The sequence below is a fragment of the Callorhinchus milii genome, unplaced genomic scaffold, assembly GCF_018977255.1.
Source record: "Callorhinchus milii isolate IMCB2004 unplaced genomic scaffold, IMCB_Cmil_1.0 Scaffold4, whole genome shotgun sequence".
NCBI classification, from domain to species: domain Eukaryota; kingdom Metazoa; phylum Chordata; class Chondrichthyes; order Chimaeriformes; family Callorhinchidae; genus Callorhinchus; species Callorhinchus milii.
In genome coordinates, this window is record NW_024704745.1 from 62,466,950 (window position 1) to 62,474,922 (window position 7,973).

A 7,973-nucleotide genomic window follows, 5' to 3' on the forward strand; every position below is an offset into this window, starting at 1 on the left:
TCCTCAACCTCCCTGGGCTCTCCTTCAGACACACCGAACCAGTGCACAATCTAGGCACCCTGTTCGACCCCCAGATGTCCTTCCTTCCCCACATCCAGTCTCTGACCAAGACCTCCTTCCTCCACTTCCGCCACATTGCCACCTCTGACCATACCTTAGCCCAAATGCAGCTGAAACCCTGGTTTGTCACCTCCCACCTGGATTCTCAAACAAACTCCTCGCCAGTCTCCCCAGCTCCATTATTCAAAAGATTCAGTTAATTCAGAACTCGACTGCCCACATAATTACCCAGACCAAACTCCGTATCCACATCTCACCAGTTCTGGCCAGGCTCCAATGGCTCCTCATCACCGAACGGATCGACTTCAAGATCCTCACACTCGTGTTCAAATCCCTTCACTCCCTGGCCCTCCCTACCTCTCCAACCTCCTCACTCCCCAATCCATCACCTGGCGCCTCCACTCGACTGGTACTAGCCTCCCGCTTGTCCCTCGTGCCCTTAGTTCTACCATTGGAGGTTGAGCATTCATCCACTATGCCCTGAAACTCTGGAACTCTCTCCCTCAATCCCTCCACATTGGCCCCTCTCTCCCCTTTTTCAAGTCCTGCCTGAAAACCTTCCTTTTCGACCATGCTTACAGCAGCGTAAATGACACATTGTACTGAAAAAGTGCCTCGGACATAAAGTGAGTCTGCTGTTTGTAATGCCAACTCGTGAGAACTCAGAGATCTCGGGTCAGAGCCAGGATCTCCCTGTGGGAGATATACTTTGCATCTTGATGTGCTTTTTCCATCATGAGATGCAATTTACATTCCCGTTTTTCTGTTGAGCACTTTTACAATTCCACTGACTATTTTGCTGATTGGATTAACTTTTGAGATTCAAGGAATAAACTGCTCATTGGCAAGTCTTGGAGAGACATACATCCCAATCTTGGGCAGGGATTTTTCCTGCTTAGCTCCCGCTAACCTTGGTAGGCAAAGCCCTACAGGGGAAGGTAGAGCTTGCTTTCAATGGCAAGCTATGTGGTTTAGCTGATTAAACTTCAGGAGTATCTCAATGCGCACTTCGCGGTTCCGAAGACTCTTTGCCTAATATTTAAAATAGTATATATATATATATACATCTATACTTTCTGGAATTAGGTAAGCAGCGTGATTTGTTCCAGGGAGAGAGTGTATCTTCCATTCCAGACAAAGAAATTGTAGGTATTGCGTGCATTTTGTGTCTCTCAGTCTGGGTTGGATTCTCATAAGCAAGGTGATAGATTTTTGCCTGTGACAGACACCCGGCTGACCAAAGAAAAAGGAATAAAAATGTACAAAGGGGGCAGGGTGGAGGTCATGGAGCAGGCCAGGTTGGTACGATTGGTATGGGGACGCCTCCTGCTTACCTAAATCTGGAAAGTATTAGGCATAGGTTGGCAGGAGCCATGGCTTGGTTTGGGGCACTGCTGAAGTCTAACCAGCTAAAACCACATAGTTTGTGGGATATTGTGGAATTTTTGGTATGAGAATGCAGGAATGAAAATCCACCCAACTTTTCTTAATGAAAAAAAATGACTTGCCCTTTCCATCACCTTTGGAGTTAAATTCAATTAACGCAATTCAATTAAATCAACTACTTATTCTGTTTGTAACTATTAAAGACAATATTAGGCCAGAGGTTTTACTTGGGCAATTTTAGAGATTTCATCAGAACAGATGAGGAAGGAACCCTGGCAGGAAATAAGGTTCATTCTTTCCCCATCTCCACAAGAGGGTGTCTGGACGTGATCCCTGAATAACAGCACAGACCCCACTTAGTGCTGGATGTAATTCAACTATGTAGAACAGTGGTGGCCAAGCTTTGCGGTCGGCCAACAAAATAAATTTCCTTGATTGAATATTTCTTGATTTATGCCATAAATCAAGAAATATTCAATCAAGAAAAAAATGGAAACATAACGTTGATTTAAAACAGACTCACCTTAGACTAGTGGGACTGTTTGGTGAGCCACTTCCGGCCCGCGGGCCATGGTTGGCCACCACTGATGTACAGTAGAATGCGGTTGGGATTCTACGAAGCCAAATTGCTCAGTGAATACAATTTGACACGAAGCTTTCATAGTGAGCCAAAAAGGTTAACTTGCCATTTTTTTTTACCTAATTAGTGCTTTATGCAGCAAAAGTTTCTTGTTAACCCAGAGTTACGAGACGGAAAGTTATTTTGTAATGTCTTCATTAAAGCTTTCATTTAAAACAAAGGGCGAAGAATTTCCCCCAGTAAAACGAATGAAGGGCCAGGGGCTGTAGCACACCGCACTGACATCATCAGTGTCTCAGCAATGAAATCAGTTCTGTTAAACATACCAGTGCTTACTCAAACTTGCTGCCGTCTAATTTTGGTTTGAACTTTGCATTCACCCAAAGGAGTGCTTGTCTGAAAGAACAGCTCGACAATAATAACACAACAGGTGATTGTGTTGTGTAACTAGGGCTCCTGCTGCCTCCTGGCAGCCAGAACAGGAACAGCACACTAAAACAAAGCCTACTGAAACTGGGATAAAAGTGAATGAACATTTCGGGTCCACCACCCTTCGTCAAAACTGAAGGTGTTCTGACGAAGGCTCGTGGACCCGAAACGTTGACTCACTTTCCTTTCTCCATAGATGCTGCCTGACCTGCTGAGTGTTCCCAGCGACTTCTGTTTTTGGTTCAGATTTCCAGCATCTGCAATATTTTGTGTTTTGTTTACAGGAATAAGAGTGACTGGTCACCAACTGCCAATAGTAGAATAAGGTGCCTGCCCGTCTTTTGCGATAAAGATAGTTTGGTGTATCATGCAATTTCAATTTAAATATTCATAATGTATTGATTATGTATTACCCGGGTGTGCTGGAAATGAATAAATACCATTGTCAATCCTCATATCAGCGATGGTGAAAGGTGCCTCTGGCACATCTGGCTAATTCCTGATTGATATCTTGCAAATTTCTAAATTGAAACCACATGTTAAACCCCAGTGTATGGATGAGAAGAGTGGGACAAAAGAAGGAGAAAATAAATACCTTAAAATACCGAAGAAGCTATTGAATAGTGAAAACATAATGTTATAGAACAATTATAATAATAATAATCCTTGAATTGATATAGCACCTTATCACATCTTCGAGGCATCTCAAAGCGCTTCACAGAATATACTGTAAAGTGAATTGACAGTTTTTGTGGGCGAACTGTGGTAATCCTTTAATAATAATCCTTACATTTTGATATAGCGCTTTTCACGTCGGGAGGACGTCCCAAAGCGCTTCACAGAACACACTGTAAAGTGAATTGACTGTATATTTGTGGGCGAACGCGGCAGCCAATTGCGCACAGCAATGTCCCACAAACAGTCGTAGATTGAAAATGACCAATTTATTATTGTTTTTGGTTTTGGAGGAATTATTATTAGGCTCTGTGTGAAGTAAGGAAACTTGCCCAAGGTTTCGCCCTGACCTGCCGGGAATTGAACTCAGGTCCTTCGCTTGCAAAGCGAGTGCTCTAACCACTGAGCTACAGGACTCCACAATTGCGCACAACAGAGTCCCACAAACATTCATGGATTGAGTGACCAATTTATTTTTATTTATTTTGGAGGAATTATTACCCATGGAAAAACGATCTGCAATTCAACTAACAACTGGGTTCCTACTTACTGCATGGTAAACAGAGGCGTGTGGAGTAAGGAAACTTGCCCAACGTTTCACTCTGCTGGGAATCAAACCCAGGTCTTCTCTTTTGCGAGGCTAGTGTTCTAATCACTAAGCTACAGGAATTTATGCCACAGGTTTTGAATTAACTCAACAGAAAAGTCCAACCTGCTCATTTTTGTAGCTCAAACAAATATTAAAAATTTCACGGCACTATTTTGAAGAAGGGTGTCAGTCAGACTGGCTCAGTTGGTAACACTCATGTCTGAGTCAAATGTGAATTCAAGCCGCACTTCAGGATTTTGAGCTTATTGTCCAGACTGAAACGTTAATGCATCACTGAGGGAACACTGAATTGTCGAAGATGCTTTCCTTCAGATGAGGCATTAAACCAGAATCTCATCTGCCAGTTCAGTACTATTTGAAAGTACTGAACTCCAGACATGGAGTCCTGTAGCTCAGCAGTTAGAGCACTCGCCTCACAAGCGAGAGACCTGGGTTCGATTCCCGGCAGGGTGAAACCTTGGGCAAGGTTCCTTATTACACACGCCTGATAATAATCCCTCAAGAAAAAAAACAATAATAAATTGGTCACTTCAATCTGCAACTCTTTGTAGGGCACTGCTGTGCACAATTGGCTGCCGCATTTCGCCCACAAAATATGCAGTCAATTCACTTTGGAGTATATTCTGTGAAGCACTTTGAGACGTCTAGAAGACGTGAAAAGCGCTGTATCAAATTCAAGGATTATTATTATTATTTGAAAAGAGAAGGGAGTTTTTCCTGGTGTCCTGGCAACAATTCCACAAGTCATCCACTTCACAGCTAATTGTGGGATTTTGCTGTGCGCAAATTGGCTATTGTTTTCGCCTACAGATACACACCCATTTTTCAATAAATCGAGTGAAGCACTTTCAGATATTAAAATGACATGTTAAAGCTTTATATCAAACGTATGTGTTTTTATAAGAACAAGGAGTTCTCCTGGTCTCCTGGCTAATTCCTCCTCATCCATATTCCATTTCAAAATGATGTTAAGTGGGATATTCCTGGCACAGGTTTGCTGCCTTGTTTCCTTACATGACAACAATAATAACATTTCAAAGTAACTCATTGTGTGAAACGTTTTGAAAATTTACAGTGTGATAAGGTGCAATATTAAATATACATATTATCATTATATTTATTATTATAAAAAATATAACATCTGTCACATAACTGTGCTTTTATGAGCACCATTTGATATAAAAGGGTCAGTTAAATCACTTTGTTATCAATATCAGTGCAAAGCGATCGTTTTAAGCTTTCAAAACATCATTGGAAATGTACGGAAACAGCCTTTGCACTTTTAACGATAGTGAAGAACTGACAGTTTTTAACATTAAAAAACTGATACCCAGACACTGATTAACAGAGCTACCCTTGAGTTGCACCACTCCATTGTAGTTACCTATCTGACACTTAAAGTATTATATGCAGTATCACTTGGCTTCAGGCAATACAGGTACAAAAGTTTCCATTAGTACATAAGACTGAATTCTACCAAAACACGTAGTTGAAGATTGAAACAAAGTTCCCCCAGCTCAGCATCAGGCATCACTGTTAAGCTCTCTGAGACCCTGCCCCGCGTGAAGGGCACTATGTAAATACAAGTTGTTGTTGTATGAAAACACTGCATTTAATAGAATATATTTAAAGAGGAATTGTATCAACATGTTTCCAAAATTAATAAATCTAAATTCTATGGAAATATTTCACTTATTTCTTAAAATAGTTATATTCCGTGAAGCTGCTTCATGATCTCTCAAATCCCCGTAGTCTGAAGTTGTCTTACACAGGACATTGACATTTTGTTTTAGTTTCTTAATCTACCTGACACATGTGGAAACCCCTTCACAATGCTTAAGAGTATCTAAACCAGACTGAGTTCCAATAAAAGATAATAATCCTTACATTTGACATAGCAATGTTTATGCCGGGAGGATGTCTCAAAGCACTTCGAAGGATAGACTATAAAATGTAATGACTGCATATTTTGTAGGTGAACATGTATGTCACTTGCACATGGAGATGTCTTGTGTCTGGAATAGGATGCATACCCTCTCCCTGAAGGGACACAGCCTACTTACCTAATTCTGTAGAGTAGGTTGGCGAGAGCTAAGGCTTGAGAGCCCCGAGTGTGTGTTGGGAGTATTGCTGGAATTTAACGAGCTAAAACTTCATTGAGGATGTTGTTAGAACCTAGAGATAAAAAGCAAAATTGCAAGAAATTGGAAATCTGAAATAGAAACAGAAAATGCTGCAAATGGATGGGCGGTCAAACAACATCAGAAAGAGAAAGATGAGACTTTCATCAGACCTGGGCCAGTAACCACATTTTATGCTGTTACAATGACCTGATAGCTGTCCATTAGCTGTGATCAAATCACCTTACAGTGAGGGAAGAAGTGACAGAGTGAAAAGTTGTGGAACAGATTTCAGTCAGAAACAAATTCTGTTCACAAACACAGTAGAGAATTACAAAGGGGAAAACTAATCTCTGATCTATTTTCAGCATAGAGTCCCTAAAGTATCCTTTAACAACTTAATAAATTATTTGATTTATTAAACTATTAATTCAATTGCTCTGGGGAGTAGCAAGGAGGGGATCAGCAGCTTGAATATATTTAATTAAACTGTACACTTAGAGCTATCAATTTGGAAGGGAAATTAATGGAATAGCAAAGAAGCGAACACAGAAAAAGGTGCAATAACTCTATTACCTGTGACCAAAGTTCTATGTTGTTGGAAAGAGAGTCCTTACCTTGACCTCACTCTGGGTTCTTTTGCTGTCCGGTAAACCAACAGAGGACGAGGCAAGTGTAGAGACGTAGAGTTTTATTTGACTGCGAACCCTCCTATTTGGTAGACGACACCAGTCATTAGGCAGATAGACATTCTTTTGCCAAACAGTCTATAAATACAATGTCTCTAAAGCAACTGCTACCCACTGGAGATAAGAACCACTATTGCTGCTTACAACATCCTACCTTTTAAGGTATGGGAGATTTTGTGGCACATAGCCTGTAATGGAAAGTCAGCACTGGTAGAAAATGTGACCACTTATCCTGTTACTTCAAGGACACGCTAACCGTTGCCATGCACAACATTAAGGGTAGCTCTTCGCTTTCCTAAACCTTTCTAAACACAGTATATTATATTTATTATTGAATAATCCAAACTACTCTGCAAAAGAAATTCAATATTTGATATTTAATTTCGTATATCTTCGGGAGCATTTAAGCCGGTTCCAAAACATTACAAAATCCTTGTAAAGCTCTTCCTAGGCTGTGCTAGTTATATTGACTGATTTCTTTCTGATTCTAATAGCAGTAAACCAACCCTAGCATATGCAGTCAGATTTAGAAGTGCTACTGCAGGAAGGAGATCACTGCAATAAAATACCAATACCCAGAAGCTAAAACTGAAAAATATGTACCCCTTTTTTCATAAAACTCGACACAAACCCGAAAGGCTTAGGACAACAACAATTTGCACTTATATAGGGTCTTTCGCGTAGGGAGAATGAATGCTTTACGAAGACTGAGTGGGAGCAAAGTGCAGTCAAAGAGATAGGTTCTTAGACAGATTTAAAGTTGAGAGGAAGGGGAGCGATTCAGGGATTTAAGGGAGTTCCAGCGAGTGTGGGGTGGGGGGGGAGGAGGTGGGGTGAAGACTTGACAGGGGGAAGGGGGATCCGAGAACCTGAGGCAAGTCAGAGTTGGTGGAGCGGAGGGAATAACTGAGGGAATAGGGTTTCAGGAGATTAGTAGAGTAGGGTGGGCCTTGGAGGCATTTAAAGGTCTTGAAGTTAATGGGGGAAATTGACTTACAGAGCCTGGTATGGGAGAGGTTGCAGGCTGAGGAGTCTGTTCAATCACAAAACACACAATCACTCCATTTTAGAGTATATCCTGCAGCTATTCAACCATCACAATTGAGATTTGTGATGTCCTCCCAATGTGGAAGGGATTATATCAAATGTAAGGATTAGTAATATTATTATTATTATCGTTGGATGATTTGGAATTTGTAGGGGATGGAGCTGGGGAGGTTGGCAAGCCACGTAGTGAAAAAGTCGAGTCTGGAACAAAGTAGTAAGTGTATTCTGCACTCTGAAACCTACAGAACTATGCACTTCTGAATACTATCTGCAGATATTGCTGTAGACTTTTACTGGGAATAACCACTTATTATTATGTGATAAAGAATACAGAAGGACATGTGGTGACCTTGAACTTTGAAGCAAATCTAGGTTTA

The 7,973-nt window shown here is 41.0% G+C and overlaps 1 protein-coding gene across 3 annotated transcripts in view; it reads right to left on the reverse strand.

The window, feature by feature from the left end:
• Window positions 1–6,623, reverse strand: part of LOC103172336 (four and a half LIM domains protein 2) — a 31,952-nt gene extending 25,329 nt beyond the window's left edge. For all 3 annotated transcript variants that reach the window (XM_007885122.2, XM_042334366.1, XM_007885127.2), the window contains exons 1-2: window positions 6,478–6,623; window positions 5,804–5,915 (exon numbers count right to left, since the gene is read on the reverse strand). The gene's annotated coding sequence lies outside the window, so the exon portion shown is untranslated. The remainder of the gene's footprint in view (window positions 1–5,803; window positions 5,916–6,477) is intronic.
• Between the last annotated feature and the right edge of the window lie 1,350 nt (window positions 6,624–7,973).